The sequence below is a fragment of the Pantherophis guttatus genome, chromosome 4, assembly GCF_059756535.1.
Source record: "Pantherophis guttatus breed Tessera chromosome 4, ASM5975653v1, whole genome shotgun sequence".
NCBI lineage: Eukaryota > Metazoa > Chordata > Lepidosauria > Squamata > Colubridae > Pantherophis > Pantherophis guttatus.
The window spans coordinates 70,748,966-70,769,339 of record NC_142066.1 but is presented as its reverse complement, the minus strand read 5'-3'; the positions used below and the strand labels follow the sequence as shown (position 1 = coordinate 70,769,339).

The window sequence follows — 20,374 nt, the reverse complement described above, 5'->3', positions numbered from 1 at the left end:
TCCCAGAGTTCTGAAGGAGTTAGCAGATGTTATCTCAGAACATTGTATCATATCTTTAAAAAAAATCCTGGGGACTTCTGGCTGATATAGCAGCGAGATTGAATACGAGGAGTGGGTCTCTGCGCTCCCGTGCCAAGTTCTCCCCATTGGAGGGCTCCGAAAGGAGCTAAAGCCACCCTGTAGGAGTGGTGAAGAAAAGAGGGGCATCCTGAACATAATGGAGAGCAGTACTGTCCTGGTTGATCCGGGGCTTTTTCCTTCTCATCCACAAGAAGAAGCAGCCATCATGGCTGCCATGAAGCTGGGACAGCCAAGGCAACAAAGAAATGTGCAGGAGCAGTGTAGATGAACAGTGACTGGAGCTGGGTGAGAAGATTCTTTTTTTATTTAGACCCTTACTTTAAAAGAAAAAAAGAAGAAAATCCAGGAAAAGAGGCTTAGAACTATTTCTTAAAATGGCAAACAACCATAGAGAGAAATATCCTAGATCTGAAAGAAAGGAACTAAGGGGAGAAAAATTAAGGACCTTTTAAAACATAGAAAATTGGATTTTTAAACTGGGTAGGCATTGTTTTGGAAAGGCATTATAAAATGCTGGAACTATCTACTTAATTAGCCGACTTTGCTTCTATAAATTGAACTGAAATTGGATTAATCAATTTATCAGACTTGAAACAATGCTGAAACCTAAGCTGAGGGCGCCATCTACTGGTGAAAGGAAAATATACCATATACCTACAAGCCTGAGAAAATTCCTGATAAGATAAAATAAACAACATTCATCTGGAGGACTGTGGTGATACTTACTGTTCTATAACTATCTACTTTATGATTACTGGAGACTCTATTGTGAGAATAAGGAAGATTCTTAAGTAAAGTGACTTTTGATTTGTGGAAGCTACCTGGACTACTTAAATGGAACTGATTAATAATCCTGAGATGTAAAGAATTATGATTATTGAACTTTCTGATGAGCAACATTGGACTTGAGTATATTGTTTTTGGACTATTGAGTAAGAGTGGGACTTACTAAAATAAGACAAGATGTTCCATTGGGGGAGATGAGTGAGATTTCAAAAAAAAAAAAGTGGTGTTGATGTTTCAAAGCATTAGGGATACTATGTCAAAGAATCACAGAGAGATAAAGAACCCATTGCAAGACATAAATAGGAAAATAGAAAATATCCTACAACTGATAATGAATGAATATTAAAGAATCCAGGAAAGAGAGGAGACAGCAGAAAGAATGGAGGAAAAGATAGAACAGACAAACCAGCAAACAAAGTAAGAAGATGAGAAAGAGAAGACGATAAAGATAATAATGACTAGAATAGAGGTAGAAATAACCTTTATATAAAGCAATAGATGGAAAGAATGGAGGTTGAAAGATGGTATTACTATATACACTTTATAATATCTTTGGCATTAAAATGGAACATTGAAATATTGAGTAACTACTCTAAAACAAGCATGTATATCAATACTAGAATTATATAAGCTTTATTATTATTATTATTATTATTATTTATTTTATTCATTAAACATGAAACTCAATCAACTGGACATTAAAAATGCATCACAAATACCATTGACTGGTGCTAATGGTTGATACGGGTTGCTGCCAACGTCCTAAGTATATATGATGTTCTGAGTAGCATAGTTTTTTGCAGTTCTGCTGGTATTATTGCAGGAAGCTGCAATTTGTTGATGTATCTTATAAACTTTTTGGACATGGTATCAAGTGACCCCATGATAATGGGTATCTATCAGCTTCCGAATGGCGTTACATGTTTCATCCATAATTGCATAGTTTCAATGGGCAGGTCGCGATATTTCGTGTGATTTTTCCAGTTCCTATTATTATTATTGTTGTTATTGTTGTTGTTATTGTTATTGTTATTGTTGTTGTTGTTATTCTTCTTCTTCTTCTTCTTCTTCTTCTTCTTCTTCTTCTTCTTCTTATTCTTCTTCTTATTATTATTATTATTATTATTATTATTATTATTATTATTGCTGTTTGTATTAAAATGAATTATACCCAGAGGCCATACTGTTCATGTATTGATATTGATGTATATTTAAAAATAAAAATCCAATAAAACATTAAAAAACAGAAGGATTCATCATTAAATCTCCAAATAAAAGGTCAACTTTTGGGGCTTTTTAATACAGGAAAGTGGGAAAACTCATATTAAAACCTCAAAGATCCTTACTAGGAATTGTTCTATAATGTATAAACAAGAAACAGTACAATTTATTAAGATACATATTGATGGTCACAAACACAAATTCAGCCCATCATTGGAAAAGAAATTGATTAATCTCTTTTCTAATGATGGTATCAGATTGATGGTATCAGATTAGAATCAGATTGGTATCAGATTGGAAAACCAAAATTGGAGTATACACAGCAATGATAAAATTAATTGTATGGATTCACAGCTTAACTGAATAGCAATAGCACTTAGACTTATTTACTCCAGCACTCTTTCAGCAGTTTACAACATCTGCATATTGTCCCCAATAATCTCGGCCTGCATTTTACCAACTTCAGAAGGATAGAAGGCTGAATCAACTTTGAAATGGTTCAGGCTCAAATTGGTTGTGAGCAGAGTTTGCCTGCAATACTGCATTCTAATCACTGCTCCATCATAGCTCCTATAATTCTAGCAAGAATTACTTCCATATATATTATTCACCACACAATATGGCAAATTCAGATATTTTAAGTATGATTTCTAAAACAGATTTTAAAAATGACAGAAGGTGATAAATAGAAATCAGAAACAAGTCTAGATGCTTACAAAATATTGACAAAGGTGGGGGGAGAGAGAATTTAGTACCAGATGAAATTTTTAGCCAGTCTTATTATATTGGAGATATATCAGCATGGTGAAGACTAATGTGTTTGTTCTGTGAAATGAATCTAAGTTTGAAAAGATGTGACTATTTTTTTTTTAAAAAAATCCAGTCAGTGGTGAGGATCAATATGATTTCAGTCTGTTTGAATATATTTTTTCCCAAATCCTTGATTCTCTCCTTGAGGCTGCCTGCAAAAATCTAGTAAATTAAGTAAATTGAGCTAATATATGCAGGTAGACTAACTGCTCATAATGTATAGAATGTGACATTCAGCTTTTCTTGGCACAGTATTTTGGGACCATTATTTTTAAATTACAGAATACATATTCAAGCAATATCAGGGTTTATATGGTTCTTGCTCTTTGCTCCTTCTTTACATAAGCATAGTGACTGCTTTGCTAACTCAGTTTAAATGAGGAAATAAAAAAAATAAGAAATTCAAATTGCAGAAATCAGCAGTATTCTCAATAAATCAGTTTAATATCAAATGACAGCCAGGAAACAAAATCTGAGAAATAAGGAGATGAATAATGAAAAAAAGCAGTCTGGGAACATGTTTGTAGATGAAAACTCAGAGAATGTTTTTTCTTCTTGTTGTAAGCTTTATCTCCAGTGAGCATAATCACTACACTGTACATCACAACAATTGCCTACATGTATTGACTCATATTTGAATTTTTTGTAATAGAAAAGTTTTTTATTTTTATAATCAAACATACAAACAATACATAATCAATCATTGAATATATCATCTAATACATCTTTTATATCTTCTTCTTTTTACTTCTCTATTAATACATTTGCCTTTCTTTTTATTTTATTAAAAATCATAAAACAATTTCATCCCCAGCACCCCTCAACCCCCCTTCCCCTCACCCTCCCCCCCCCGACTTCCCAGGGCAAAAACAGGATATAACATTTAACAAATCTAAGCTAACATATACTAACTTACTATTAAATTCAAAAATCCCTCCCACTCTTTAACTCCCCTTTTAAAATTCTTCAATATTCAGTAACATCAAACATAAACATTTAATTATATATACCTTTTAAAAGTTCTATAATATCAAATTAAACATTTTAAAATATCTTAATACTTCCTCATGTTTCAGTAAGACATTCTTCATGATCTATATTTCAGACTTTTGAAAAAACAACAACAACTACTATCCATTAAGTTTTAGGTTAACCACTTTAGAGCTGCAATACATTTCAAAAGGCTATCCAGTTTTAATTAAACTTTTTGTTTCAATAAAGCATTGTTCAAAGATAATTCTAAAAGTATTACATAGATTCCAAAACTTTCAAAAAGCTACCCCTTAAATTTTTGATTGACCCTTTTAATACCTCAGTAACTCTTAAAGAGCTATCCATTTTTAGTTAAACATTTTAATTAGACATCAATAGTCTTCCAAATATCCCTTCAAAAAGTTAACCTCGCATTCTTCCTTTCTTTCTGTATTTTTTCCAGTCCTTCTTCTTCATTAACACTTTCTTCTTCGGTATTGCTCGTCCCCCTGCTTTTATTTTCAAAAATTTTTGAAATTGGATTTGTAGTTGATGTGTCTCAGAAATTCATTCTCCTTTCAAAATTATTTCTTTCACTTTGGAGCCCCCATCTCTGCTCTTCCTGCTTGTACAGTCACTTCATTCTTTAAGTATTGACTCTGTCTGTAAAGCCAAAAATTATCAAAATATTTTTCAATCTGCTGTGATAAATCTCCTTGATACTTTCCAGTTAATTGTGTGGAAGCCACCACCAAAACCTCTGTTTTCAGTGTGCTAAACTCCATCTTAATCCTGTCAGCTTCTTCTTTGTCCTCCAAAATCACATTACCCTGCTTGATTTCTTCCTCTTTTCCAGCCAGCAAATCATTGTAATACTCCAATTTACAATCTTGAATAATCCTTTTAGCTGAATCCAGTATATCAGAAGTAAAATCATTTAAAAGTTCTTGGAAAACCTTTACAGTCAGAACTTGTGAATTTGCTGACTCATATCCTCCTTCCTTAATGGCAGCCATATTTCAGTTTTAAATTTATATTTATTCAGCTATCAGATCAGTAAGTCTAATTATTTTCCACACACTTTAACAAAAGGTCCATACCATAGTCTTTTCCATTCCACTTCCACTTTAAATCTTTTTCTTTTTCTTCTCTATATAATCCAATACCTTTAACAATGTTGCAGGCATTAACAAGTATTTTCACTGATAAGTTTCATTTTCTTCATAAGCACCATTTTCCCCCCCTTTTGAATGGAGTTAAAGCTTTTATACTTGCATATTCTGCTCTCCTGATTCTGCTCTGTCAGCATCCAGATTTAAAGTGTTTTTAAATCTCAAGGAAAAAATCTTTAAATCTTTAATCTTTTGCTGCTGGTGTGGTCGCGACGCCCCGTTCTGCCTGAGACAGATACGTCCCGGATCCGGAGCACTGAAGGGCTTCCAGGGAGCTCTCACTCTGCAACCCCCAGGCTTAAAAGAAAAGAAAGCCTAGGGATCTAGGGAAGCTCTACCCAAACCATTCTGCTCTTCTCTCCCCCTTTTCCCCCGGGGGAGAATTTTGAGACGCTAGACAGCTGTTTTTCACTGTTCTAGTGGCTAACGAAATCTCGGGGCCGGAGCTCCAAAAGAAACTGCCATCGGTGTTTGCAGCACCACAGGAAGTCCGACTCATATTTGAATTTGATTGTCCTCTTGGTATATTTCTGAATTTCAGCACAACTAATCAGAGGTACATTGCTAGTCAATACAATTTTCCTAACAAATGTAAACAGAAAAGTCTCAGTTCTTTACTTCCAAAAATTCCCAGGGCAGAAAAGAAGGCGAGAAAAGCAAGACACTAACACTCCTTTTCCGTTCATGAACACAGACATGACTTATCTAACTTTTTAATTTTTTACTTTAAAATTTGGACTCCGACCAACTGATTTCCATCAATGTCACAAAACAACATAATTCACAAATAAATTAAGATGGCTTAGCTGTCCTTAACTAGTTCTTAGTCATGGAAATTCATGTTCTATTTCCTGTTATTTTATCCATCAATAATTCTTTATCTTCTGGTTTCATAGCTTGTTAGTGTTTTAATTGACACATTTTGTGCTTCTATGCACTTATGTGTTCAGTTGGACTGTCTCAAAACTCGTAGACTTGAATATTTCTCATATAACTTATAAATTCCAATATCAAGATTATTTGTGAAAATTATCAGCCAGGCAAGTTTTCAAAGAGTCTACATTCCATTTAGATCTTTTCCTTTGATCCATATTTTCTTGGATTTCTAATAAGATTAATGAGGCTCCTATTCTATACGCTGTTGATTTCCTCTGGAATAACTATTTGTACTCAAATTATAAGATTTCAAAAGTTGACAGAATTATACTGTCAAACTTTGATTCAAATCTTGAAAAGGACATGAAATAAAGGATGCCCTGTCCTGAATGGGAATGAACTCACAACCCCCGCACCCCACAAATTTTCACCCTTTCTATTCTAAGAACCCTTCCTTGATTTGTTAAGCTAATCCTTATATCTCAATGTCCCATTTATATTTTCTCCAAATGATATATTTGGCAAATATAATATAAATACAAGGATTTTTTTTATATATATAGAAGCAACATATAACCACCATTATCACTCCATGCTATTGCATTAGATTAGACTGACATAAGTATTATATTTTTGTGTCTGTGTGTGCCTTCAAGTCAGTTTTTTGATTCTTAGTAACTGCCTAGACCAGTCACTGTAGTTTTCTTAGCAAGATCTTTGTTGTGGTTGTTGTAATTTGTCATTCCTAGGGCTGAGAGAGAGCACCTGACCCAAGGTGGACAGTTTTGTTTCTAGGACAAGACTAGAACTCATGGTCTCTCTGTTTCTAGCCTGATGTCTTAAGCACTACACCAAACTAGCTGCAGTATTTATGTTATTAAATTCTGTGTTTTAATAAGGAGGAAAATTGAATTGTTTTTATATTTTAGATTGAGTAGCAATCTAAAATATAATTTGGGCATTGTATCCCAATATTAGCTCACTCAGTGATTGACAATTTTCTCATTTTTAGAAATATTTCTTATATATTTAGGTTTTTTCTAGATTTTCATTTTTGTTACAAGATGTTAATGTTTGTTAAATTAAACCATTAGCTTTAATTTGGGAAATAGTGGAAGGAATTCACATAGTAAGGTACTTCAAAGGAGGTTCCTTGAAAAAGAAATAAAATTATATTAAGTTACTACTTAATATAATGTGCCTTAATTTCAATAATTTATTAATGCAAATGCAAAATATAGTTAAAAAACATCTGGCTTGCTGACTTTGCTACTGAGTTGATTATGACTTCTTGGCAGTTTCTACTGTCTTAGTTTTGTTTGCTGTCCGATCTATTAGGGTTGTAATGATATAATCAGAAGAAAGACCCAAGGGACAGAAAACACCAAACTGGATGTTAATAACATTAATGTGATTGAAAAGAAACAGAAGACATTCTTTAATATTTGTGAAAATGTAGGTGGAGCTAGTTACCGTAAACTAGCTCCATATATACTTTCAGTCTTCTTGTGGTTATATCACATGTGTTGGCCAGTATATGGGCAATAATAATTGTCCAGAATTCATATTTCAAATTTAGCCTAGATATACATCAATCTATTTTCCCATTTTAATGGAAATATTGATGGAAGATTTTCTGAACAAACAGTTCCCCAATATACATTATGTTAAGAGGCAACTGTCATGTGACATATTCTTATTTGATGGAAGTCTAAAACTAACACCATAAAGCAAAAGGGTAAATGAGTCCCTGCAGGATTTTACTCCACTAGTCATTGCTGACCATAGGGGACAGTTTCCATCTCTGTTTCAAAGCCAATGCTGTCCAAAGACCTATGCTCATGTGGCTAGCATGCTGTCATGGAGTGTTGTTACCTTCCCACCAAAGTGATACCTATTTATCTACTTGTATTTGAATGCTTTTGAACTTTTAGGTTGCTAGGAGCTGGGGAAAAGGACTGGAGCTCACCCTGCTTTGTGGCATTTGGGTCTCTCCAGCCAAGAAGCCCAGCATCTTAATCATTGAGCCACCGTGCTACTCCTTAAAGCAAAAGGGAGAAACTTAAAATCAGTCCAAATCATTCACCTGTAACCCATCTCCACCACCCAACATATAAATATGTGGCCAATGACAAAAGGTGCATAAATTATTACAGAAGGAATATTTTATGACCAAGCTTGACATACTGAAGGATCTTATGTACCATTAGATTCCAGGGATGTTTACAGATAAATATGCTTTACAGGTGTGGAAATGTGCCCCAATAGCTTTTTTCAAATTGTCTGTAGATTGTACAGTTTATGTTTTGCTCTTTATGTTTCTTAGAATGGGAATCTTAAATGCCAAATATTTCCTCAGATTCCTCAGTGTGTTCTCAGATAGTATAATGATTAGATTTACAAATGATTTCCATTATAGCAAAAGGTCAGTGTATGATCAGAATTCACTTATATATGCCTCATCTTTTAATGTCAAATGATATTGATGTAATAAGCAAAAGAAGAACACCAACATAATGGATGATTCTAATCTTTTAGGAGAGTGCTAAGAATAAAAATGTTTAATGAATGAAAATTTGATAGCTGATGAACTTGCAGTATTTTTTTCTATTATTAATGTAAGAAATCACATGGAAATACAGTATATGCTCAATTTTGTGCTGCACGCTATAAGTGGTTTTTTAAGAATTAAAGAATTTAAATGTGAATTTTTTTAAAAGAAAAATTAAAATTAAAGCAGACTAGACCTATTTTTCAATGACAACAATACAGAAAACTGCTCAGAGTTAGATTATAAATTTGAACCAAGTCAACTTTTATCTACTTAATTGGGTTATGATTATTTACAATTACATGTTTGAATAACCCAAAATACTATTTTTAATCTAAACATTGGAATATTGTAACTATTGATTGAGTTTTTAAAATTATTTCTTCCTTAAAAATTTTCATAATTCAAAAAGTGGTAGGGTACATTTAAGGATAGTCAATTGATACCATAGCATCTACCAACACAATGGATTTGTCTTCTCTCTCCCTTTTCTGTACATTAACAAACTTTGCTTTACAAGTATCCACTTAGAATCAAATCACAGATTTACAGAAAAAAACATGAAAGGTCACAAGTTTTATTGCCTAGGTGGAAACATATCAGTGGCCCTTACAATATGGACTATAGTTTTATGTATTTAATAGCTGTGTTTCATTCGGTAGGGCTTTTTTTAATCACTACATTTTAATATTGTTTTCAAAAAGAAATAAATGTGGCTAAAAGATTAAACTAGATGCCACATGTATTAATTTATACCATGTTTAATTTATACCAGGTCTTATATAAGACCTCGTCTTATATATTTTTTGCTACGAAAAAAGGCACCAGGTCTTATTTTCTGGGGATATTTAATTACTGACTCACCTCGCAGCAGCAGCACTGACAGCCCCGCCCAGCAGACACCTGCTTCTGGCCCACTTCTTCTACAGTTGCTTGCCACCACTTGTGCGTGTCATCCCCAGACTCTGTTTCACATCAGAGGCCTTCCAGAAAGGCCTTCCGGATTGATGTGCATGGTGCCCCCTGGCTTCCATTTTGCCATCAGAGGCCTTCCAGAAAACCCTCTGCAGTCGATAACATCTGGAAGATCAATCCAGAGTTCTATTATCAGCTGTAGAGGCCTTTCCAGAATGACCTCTGATGATGAAATGGAGGCTGGGGGCAGTGCGTGTGTCAATACAGAGACTATTTCTTGGCTGCAGAGGCCTTTCTGAAAGGCCTCTGATGGCGAAACAGAGGCCGGGGGTGACACACATCAGCAGCGGCAAGCAGCCACAGAAGAAGTGGACCTGCAAAGTGAGGCAGGTATTGGGGTGTGTGAGGCCTGATAAGTGGGGCAGCTCCACCCCCCCATCTCCACTCTAGCTTAGTTTTTACCCCACCCAGATTGGGTGGGGTCTTAACTAGGGCTTATTTGGGGGCAGGTCTTATATTGGGCACACCTGTAAAATCAAGCTAGAACTTACTTTCAGGATAGGTTGTATTTTCAAGGAAACAAGATATGTACTATTATATACATCATTTACAAGGGAGTATTCAGGGTTACCAGGAAGTATTCAGTATTCAGTTTTTATTTACTACATCCTCTAGATAGCAGCTAGCTGAATTTGTAATAATTTCATAATTTAAAATAATATATTGAATTCTGGAGATCTTTGAAAAAAGATTTATTATAGACCTCTTTCTGCCTTATCAAGATGTTTTCTTCAACAAAATTAGAAATAGTAGAATTAATAAGCAGAAATTGTGAGATATGTAGCATTCCTTAGAGGAGTCTTTAGCTGATTGAGTTCATCTAACTAGAACTTTCTGGGAACATTATTAATACCTCATGTGCCCCTTTGTTGCTCAAACTAATTGTGATCTGTTCTTCTCAGTTTGAAACATACAGTAATTCACGTGGCTAAATTTGCTACTAATATGTTTATCTGACCTCCCATCCTTTTGGAAGAGCTACTTAATCAAGAATCTGACATGACCAACAGTCAACAGTCCTATGCTAATGTCTACTTGATCATAAACTTGCTTAAGAAAGCTTTGTCTAGTCTGAGACACTTTGGCAACTGGTTGCAGGATATTCAGTCTAGATATAAGACCACTACATCTTCCTATTACTATTAATATTGTTTCAATTAAAGCTAAGTAGCCACAAGTACAGTTATATACAGTACTTTGCAAAAGTGTTAGGTAGTTGTGCAAAAATGCTTTCAGAAATAGAAGTGTTAATAGTTTATTTTTACCAATTAATAAAATGGAAAGTAAAGGATCAGAAGAGAAATTCAAATCAAATCAATATTTATATAAATAAAATACATGAATGTCAATAATTCACAGATTTTATCTGTACTATATCTGTACTAGCCTCCATTATCCCATCTTAAATGAGAAGGTACCTCAAAGGTTATGGTGTCTTCAGAATGAGAATTCAGATTCATTAAGAATTCAAGTCTTAATGACTAGTATGTATCAAGGTTAAGGAATCAGATAGAGTTATAATACCAAAAGAGAAAGGGAAAGAAAACAGCAGTGACTTCTGAACTTTATCTCAGAAATATATCCACAAAAAGAACAAAGGCAGGAAAAATAGAACAAAAGCACAGCTCAGATCAACCCAAAATCTGATTTATATTTAGCTTTTAACTGTCTCTAGACAACTATATTTCTTCCTAGATCTCCAGTCCACCCCTGATTTGGGTTCTGCTTATTTGGCCTTGAGACAGTCAGAAATAGATGCTTCATATCCTCCCTTGAAAGAGAACATTCAGAAAAACGAAAGTTAATCTGACAAGGAAATCTTTTTGCTTCTGATTCATTATGTAGTGATATTTTTCCAGGCTATGATTGTCTCTGCTTGTTATCTAGATTGACAGATTAGATTTGATTGCCAGATCATGTTTACAGTTCTTATCGATAGTAGCCACTACTGCAACTTAAAGCTCTAGCTGAACAAAAAAATCAATTCAAAGATCAATCATCACATTTACTAAATTAAAATCCATTTCCAAAGCTTTTCTGAATCTTACTGAAAGATGGATAACAGATATACACTACTGCTACCTTGCACCTGATTTCTTTTAGTAGAAAATTCCAGATTCTGAGAACAATGTCTATATTATCAATGTCTATATTCTGTGATATAATATTTGATATAAAAGGAACATAAAGATCTACCTCTTCCAAAGATAAATAATTCTTCATGCAGACTTTCAGTTATAATGGTCCCATACCAAGTATGATTTGAACTAGCACCTTGAATTCTATTCATTAACTGATTGATGCCCAAGGATGCATACAAACTATATGCCTCTTCTCTTTTACATTAAAGTACCTTGTGTCAATAATTTAATACAAATTTAACAACTATTAATATAAAAAAATAAATATGTAAATAATAAATAAACACAGACATTGTAGTCGGACTGATTTTTACTAAGTACTAATTCACATTCATTGCACAAAATCAAAATTGCATTTACCCTAGAGCCATGATGGTGAACCTATAACACGTGTGCCAGAAGTCGCACACAGAGCCCTCTCTGCTGGCATACGCACTGTCGCCCCAGGTCAGATCTCCATGGCGTTTCTTTCATGAGCTTCTGTTTCCCTGGAAATGACGAAACAGAAGCTCATGTAACAAAAAGATCTTACCTCTTAAAACGCACACACCTTTCAGTTTGGCCCTGCGCGCATGCGCAGTTTGGGCACACGATATCTAAAAGGTTTGCCATCACTGCCATAGAGCATGTATCCTTGAAATCAACACAGCTTCCTGCGAATGGTCATTATTTTCCTTCCTCTTTTTATAAATTATTTGCAAAGGTTTTAGAAACTCATAAACAATTAACAATTACCAGGTATGTACAAAAAAAAAAAAAAAATTCAAAAGAGCATTTCTAAGATTGAGTTGAGTCCCATATCCGAGTCCCAAACTGAAATATTTGCTTCAAAGAAGCAAAATTAATTAAATGGCTCTGAAACATTTTGCAACAGTATGACATGATTCATAGATTTTTCTGCTGTTTTGCTGGAATTATTAGAGACAATGTATAATTTTGCAACTTCAGTTTCTTATGTGGTAAATACTTGAGAGGGACAAGTATTGGACTGATTCTTCATTAAAACCTGATATCAGCAATATATTAATGTGACAAAAATAATATTACTTTTGACTTCATTCAGTTTTTCAGCTTCTTTGATTATAAACACCGACAAGCTTTAATTTTGCTCTCCTTTTTGCTAATAGTTTGTATATATGATTCTGGCACTGAAAACACAATTAGAAACCCATTCCAGGTCTTAGCATTTGGAATGTGGGTTCAGGCTAACCTTATTTTTGAATTTTGAACAATCTTGACAATGACTGAATGGGTGCCAGGCTAACACAATCATTGAACCAAACCTCTATTGCTTTAATAGTAAACTGGAGGTGACAGTGCTACAAATGTCATTTTGTGTAGCCTCTTTCTGGCTACCTTGTCTCTCCAATATTATATACCATCAATGTTGTGCACAGAATATTGTAAAAATACGGTGGCCATCAATGAAGGGGAAGGGGAGATGAAAATATATAGACAGATATTTTAAAAAAAGAATTATGCTATTGTAAAATGGTTGAAGATACCCCAGTGAAATGTAGAAACATCTGTGTTGTCTAATATATCTGTTCTGCCTGCTATTTTTGGCTTTTAAAAAAATCCACATGGGTTTTTTGAAGATTTGTCCATTATAGGCTTTTTTTGGATGACCAACTACCTAGATTGATTGATTGATAGGCATACATATTAAATTGAATCTCAAAATTGCTTGTATTAAATTGGATTGCTTGAATCACACATTTGAATTCAATCAGGTTTGATCCTTTTCAGTTTTGAACCTCTAATTCAGTGCTAATTCATGCAGGCCTTTATTGTATTACTGAACTGTTCTTTCACACTAAACAAAATGATCTAATATGTGCTTCTTAAAGTAATGTCAGGATCAGAGCTCAGTGCTACATTGGAATTTTTGAATCCTTATTTTAACCAATGTAATTCTAAGCTACAGTTACTTGCATCAGGCTTTAAGAATAAACTTTGATACTAAACTATGTTTAACCTTAACATAATCAGAGGATTAATCTGCTGGCTATTTCAAAGTACTCATTCTGGTTGCACCACTTGTTTCTTGTTTCCAAATAGCAATCATTATACCAGCTACTGCTTCTTCTTTTTTCTCTCTCATTGCTCTTTTGCAAATAATAGAAGAAAAAGTTCACTATTGTCTACTCAGATGTTTTGTGATCATTCAGTAGGGAAGATTTGCACAATCAAATCTATACCACCTATAACCAAGATAAACTTAGTAGTATATATCAAATTATAGTCAAGATAAAATTGGTTATAGATTGTGATAAAAGTATTCCTTGTCTAGAAGTATGCCTTAGTATCATGAACTTGATCCAGATAAGTTAGTCAGAGAAATTAGAACATGGCTGATGGTCTCAGGTGAATCCATCAGACTAAAATGGGTGCTCAGTGAGAATGACTCTTCATCATATTTACTGCAATTGTTGCTTTTAAAGCAAAATGTTATACAAGATATAATTTTCATTTTTAAGTTGAAGCAAGTATAATTTCATAAGTGAATTTAGGTTGGCCATCTTGGATCTACTTTGATCCCCTAGCAAACATTTCAAATGTTTGTACAGTTTACATAAAGTAAATTGGAACTGCAAGTGCATTTGAGATAAAAACCAGAATTTGCATCAAAATCAGAAAATTAATTAAAATTGTGTTAATAGTAGTTTTATCAAAAATTTGACTAGAAGTCTTAATATTAATAAGTGTTATTTGAAAACTTGGAGCTACAGTAACTGGAATTCTGAATGGATATTTGATAGAATGTAGGATACAAAACTTTAGAAGTTAATAAGACATACTAACAATGATGAGGTCATTCTGTTTTATTGGGACATTATTTTACTATATCTGAGTTGTTTGTAATTGGACTGGCAACTTTCTCATATAAACAGTAAATTCTAAGCCACATAATCAGTGCTTGCATAGTTTTAAATATCAATAATATTAACAGTAGTAGTAATTTACATTTGACTACTTTAAGTTTACTACTTAAACATATCTGTTGCCATGCACTGAATAGAACTTTTGGCACATCATCAAATGCATTTTCTTTCACAATTTGTGAATTAATGATGCAGATTTTATTCTATTTGCCCATTAAGCATTGCATCTTAAGGCAGTGAGCATTTTGAATTATTTTTTTAAGTTTTTTTTTTTATTAAAAGGGTTTTTTTTAAATAGAAATAAAGACAATGTAAAAGAAAGAAGGAAAGAAAGGGAAGAAAAGGAAATGGGAAATGTGAAGAAAGTGAAGAAAGAAAAGAATAAGAAAAAACAGCAGCTTCCAACTTGTCCAATCATGACAATTATGAAATGGCAGCAATGAATATAAAAACCTCAAACTGAATACTTTTATCAAGAAGTCATCTAGATTATATAATATAGCTCAATATGGTAGTCCTACAATGTTCATTATTGAGTCTGGCAGGGTTAATAGTTTGAATGGTGATATATGGGTTGGGCTTTCCCCAGAGAGCCTGGGAGGCATAATTTGGAGAGCAGCAAGTCAGAAAACAGACAAACAAACAAACAGACAAACAAACAAGAGTTTTACTCTTGGTGCAAGCAAACCCAGATTCAATCTATAATTTAAATTGTGCATTGTTTACTAATTCAAGTGTTAACAAATTATGGGAAAGTAGCTTCCAATTGAATTGGTTTCTAGAAAATCTTTAAGATGTTAGGGTTCAAAACAAAACAATCAACTACTGAGTAATTATAACTCAATAAACCTAACTGAGGAGCTAATAAACCATTATTAACACAGAAACATCCAACCAACTAAAATTATGGTTGTGTTAACTGAATTAAGATTCTCTCTGTCTTTTCCATATACTTTCTTATTTTTTTATAATATAAAAATAAAGCTTAAAGTTCTTGATGATATTATATGGTTCTAACATCTTCCAACTGAATACATGACTTTAGCCCCTTGAGAAATTTTAACTTTTACCTCTATATTTTAGAAACATTGATTTTTACAAACAGCTGGTGTTTAAACTATTTATGTGCATGATTTTTGTACCTGATTTCATACAGAATCCCAGGACTTTATGTTCATGTAAAAAGAACTCCATAAAATTGTCTGAAAATTTTTCTCACCACAAAACAAACTTTGGGTATCAAGAGTGACCTCCGCATGTCTTAAGAGTCAAAGTCTTACAAAATTAGTTGACATTATTATAATTGCTATGTTCCTGAAACAATGTATTATGTTTGGAACAGTTAAAAGAAAAATTATCTGGGAACAAGTGAGGAGTATAGCCATCTGTGTTCTTGCCCATTCTGCTGCTGGCTTCACCATCATATTGGTATTCAAAATCATGGAACACTTTAAAAGGAAGGAGAACATGGATTGGTTGTTGGGAAGGGCAATCTATAATGACATATTCATAAAGCTATGCTATGCTGTTCCTTTGCTGGAAGGAAGAAAATAATATGCTTATGATGAAACATAAATTCATCTTGTTCATTAATGACTGATTTTTTTTAAATATGACATTTCCAAACTCTTCCTACCTGTATAAGCCTTGATTATTATATTGAGTATAATATTATATTTGCACTTTAAAAAGGGGGGGGGGTTCAGCACTTTTCACACATTTTTTTCTGTTTTAAATACCACTTGTTTTGTAAACATCTCTCAGTAGTGGCCACTGTCTTCTCAGTGATTGCCCCTCCTGTGTATATCTTGAGGGTAACAAAGTGGGGAATCTTGCAGCAGAAACTTGCTAATTGGTTTACCTTTTCATTTTCCCTAGTCATGCTTCCTCAGTTATTGGAGTGGCTTGTTGGTTGTTGCAGGTAATCAACTTCAGTTTGGAGATCACAATGGACTCTTCTTCTACTAACTCTGTTTTGTTTTGTTTTTTAACGTGCATTTTTACAAGTAATGCAAAATAACAGTAAACATTCCTACAGATTTATGCTTTGATATTTTCCCAGTTTTATAGTATTACCTGCAAAGTTCCCTGGCCAATATTTAATTGAAATAATATTACAGCAAGTTAAATTAGTTTCAGTTAAAAGATTTCATTAAAAAACCTTATTATATTGTCTGCTAAAATGTCTTGTTCTAAACTTGTTTCTGTCTTCCCATTAGTTATTGATTTTATTATTCTGGGTTTTTTAAGCTCTAAAAGTCGTGCTTTTCCCAACAAGGTTTATTTTTTTATCAACTCAGACTTTGTGTTTCCCAGCTGTAGGTAAGACCATCTGTTTGGAAAGCTGCAGGCCCCCTAATTAAACTTCATAGCTTTCCTCTAGGCACAGTGAAAATGGATTAATGCAGCTTTTCCAAATGAGCAGCAGTCAGCACTGGGATGGTTGCACAGGTGGGTAACTTGCTAGCCTACTTGGTTTGATCACTGCCAACTAAGTAACAGCTCCCAGCAGACAGAAGGGTAATGACTTTCTGTTCAGTAGCAGCTTTCATTCTGAAGAACTCCCAACTACATTGCAAACCACCTTATAAGGAAAGTACAAGAACCATGTCACCCAGGAGAAATGTATAAACTCCTGAATTGTGTTTCAATATAGAGGAGGAGTGAGGTAGAAATGAGAGAGAGCTGGAGGGAGAGATTGAGAGAGAGGAAAAAGAGGGAAACAAATGAAAGAGAAGGGAAGAGAAAGAAAGGAAAGAATGAAAGAAAGGGAAAGGAATAGTGAGAGGAAAAAGAGAAAAAACAGAAGAGAGAGAGAGAGAGAGAGAGAGAGAGAGAGAGAGAGAGACCGACCCATTTCCTACAGAAAACACCTGGAGCCACAAAACCTAGGTAGGCATGTGACTCCCACTGTTTTCTTTTCTATGGGAAACAGATCCAAATGGCTCTTTGAGTATTTAAGGTTATAGAGCCCTGTCTTAGACTATGCTGGATTGCAAGTGGAGGGCCGATTACCACAAGTGAGGAAAAGGTGATTCATAAAAAGGATGTTTTTAAATGAAGAAGTGCCAGGGTTATGTTTGCTGCCTTTTTCTTGATACAATCATTTCTTTGCCATTTGTTCCATCAATTTCCAGACAGTATTAAAAAGTAGTAGATACACAAAAGGTTAAAAACAAGCAAGGTCTCAAAAGTTAAAAACAAGCAAGGGATGGCTTTTGCCCCCAACCTCATCATGAGACTTTAGAATGTATGAAGAATATGTGACCTAGAGAAAACAAGTAGATTAATCTGTACTTTATTCTCCATGTATCATCAGTACATGTTTTTTTTTTTCATATTAACATATTCTCCTTTTTTTCATTTCAATCAACAGGAGACTGATAAAAATATTACTATCTGCGAATTGCGCTCTTATTATCATCCCTATTACCAGTTTTAGTCTTTATGTGGTGACATTATTTTAGGAAATCAGTGCATCACAAAATTTGATAACCTCTTCTATTGTAGATGGGCAGAACAGTCAGCAACTCAAGATATTCTATACCATTAAGAATAATATTCTTAGAATCAACCTCTTCCAATTAATTGTAACATGGGAGTTCATTGGTAGAAGAAACCATTGCTTCCCAATCTGAGTAGACTGTATAAGTTATAAAGTATTATATACAAAACAAAAGAACAGTGGGGGGTGGGAAAAGGGGAAAGAAAAGTGAGGAAGGGTAGGGAATGAAAAAGAAAAAGAAACATTGACTTCCGACTCTGTTACAGTAGAATAGGGCATTAACAACAAATCACAACTTTTTGTTTTACCGTAATAATATAAACCAGTCATTTCTGCAAAAGTCTATCAGTCTAATCTGCAAAACCCAAAGTCAAAGTTTCATTCTTTTCCACATTCTCTTGATGTGAGAAGAGCACATTTCTTGAATGAGACTGTGAATGAATCTGTTTTCTTGAAAGTCTGGGAAGAATTAGTATTCATTAAGGAAAATTGAAAGAGATAATGTAGACAGATATATTTTGATTCCTTTTCAGTTCTGCTTTACTCAATTCAGTAGTTTACATTTCATTCATCTCTCACTCTTTTTTCTCTCTCTTTCCTTTTCCTTTCTCTCTCTCTCTTCTCCCTCCCTCCTCCATCCTTTTGGGGGTCTGTGAACAGGTTACTGGTGACTACCTAAGTATGTAGATCTTTTATTCATCTGTTTAGTTTGGTTTGTACTTTCTTATAAAGTTACAAGAATTAGACTAGAACTATATATAGTACTTCAACATTTTGAGAGTCTTGTAAACTGGTTAAAAGCTTAGTCCTGGGGAAGGCAGGTTATTTTCTCATACAGATTCCAGGTGCATGGAGTGGGAAATCATTATCAGTAACAGACAGTGACATCTAACTGCTTGCTCCAGATGTGAATAGCTGTACTCAGATTCTCGAGAACTTGTGTGCGGGGAATAGAAAAATAATGATTGCATTATATGTATATGCATACATAATAACATTTAAATAGACTGTATCTTCTTCTTCCTAGTCTATTCCCCCTAGTGCAGGGTCCACTTATTTAAACATACTGTATATAAAAAGATAAATATATCATAATCAGGAATATACTATCTGATTAATTGTGTTTATTTGTACACAATATTAGTAACACTGTCATTGGAATCAGAACAAATGTACACCAAATATGTGTTTTATGATGTTGTTGCAAGATAGATATAATGAACAAATTTCCTACATTCCTGTAAAAATATAGTACATCCCTATATAAAAAATATGTGAGAAATATTTTTGATTCCTCCTGAGTAAGTCTGTTCAAAGTAAAAATGGGTAGGGGATGAGAAATTGAGAACCTACAAGTAGAGAACAAGATTAATGCCATGGTAAAAAAAAAAATAACAATAATCCTTCCTCAACGTAAAGAAAGTGGGAGATATCAGATATTTGGCTGGCCTGCCAACTCATCTTGGACTTAGCTTTTAGTGTTGTATGGAACCCTACTGACCTCCAACTAACATTCCAATTGGTGTTTCCTATCCTGGACCATCTGTCTAACCTGACTGTAATTCAAACTAAGGAGGTACTCAGCTGAAAAATCATGAGAAGCTAATTAGGATTCTGTAAGACCATTCAAACTTGAATTATGTTTATTTAAAAATACAAGCGGTAAGAAGCAGATTGGGAAAAATTTGATTTTTAAGCAATATGTCATGATAAGGCTCTAGGGCAGCACCTCAATTTTGAGCATCTCAATCTTGAGCTGAGGACAGTATTAGAAAGAAATCTTGTGACAAACAAAAATTTTCTTAGGATACAAAAATGTTCTTAAGAATTTTGATTACACCACTTCAATTGTGTTTTTGTGCATAAATACCCAACCTAGTTTTTATATAAAATCTGAGCTTCTTTAGCCATGAAAAACCTGAAAATAACAAAACCTAGGTGGTGTGTTCTGAGCATGCTCAAGAGAATTGGCCCTGTTGGGATCCTTTGTAACGTTGCATGTTCCTATTGGTTAAGCCATCTGACAGTTGGTATAAAAGAGCTGTCAGGCTGAGTTCGAGGTTCTTCATATTGTACTTCTTCTGAATTGTGTTAGAGCTGTAGCTGTGAGGTAAATAAATACTTACCGTTATAATCCACCTCTGTAATTCATCGTCTGCTCGAGAACACACCACTGGCAACAAGGATGGGATGTTGAATCTGCCAAATTAAGAATAGAAGGTGTGAGTTGAGCCTGAGGTAAACTGACAGCCTGAGGTGAGGAGAGGCGTGAGTCTTAACACACAATGATAATGGCGTCCTCACAGACATTTCCTCCCTTCAATCCGGCTACTGAGACTTGGGAGGCATATGTGGCCTGTTTTGACTGTTTTTTAATCGCAAACGACTACACGAACTTG

The 20,374-nt window shown here is 34.1% G+C and overlaps 1 protein-coding gene across 3 annotated transcripts in view; it reads left to right on the top strand.

The window, feature by feature from the left end:
* The window catches only part of CNTNAP2 (contactin associated protein 2), a 1,550,102-nt gene that overhangs the window by 530,402 nt on the left and 999,326 nt on the right, over positions 1–20,374 (top strand). The window lies entirely within an intron of this gene.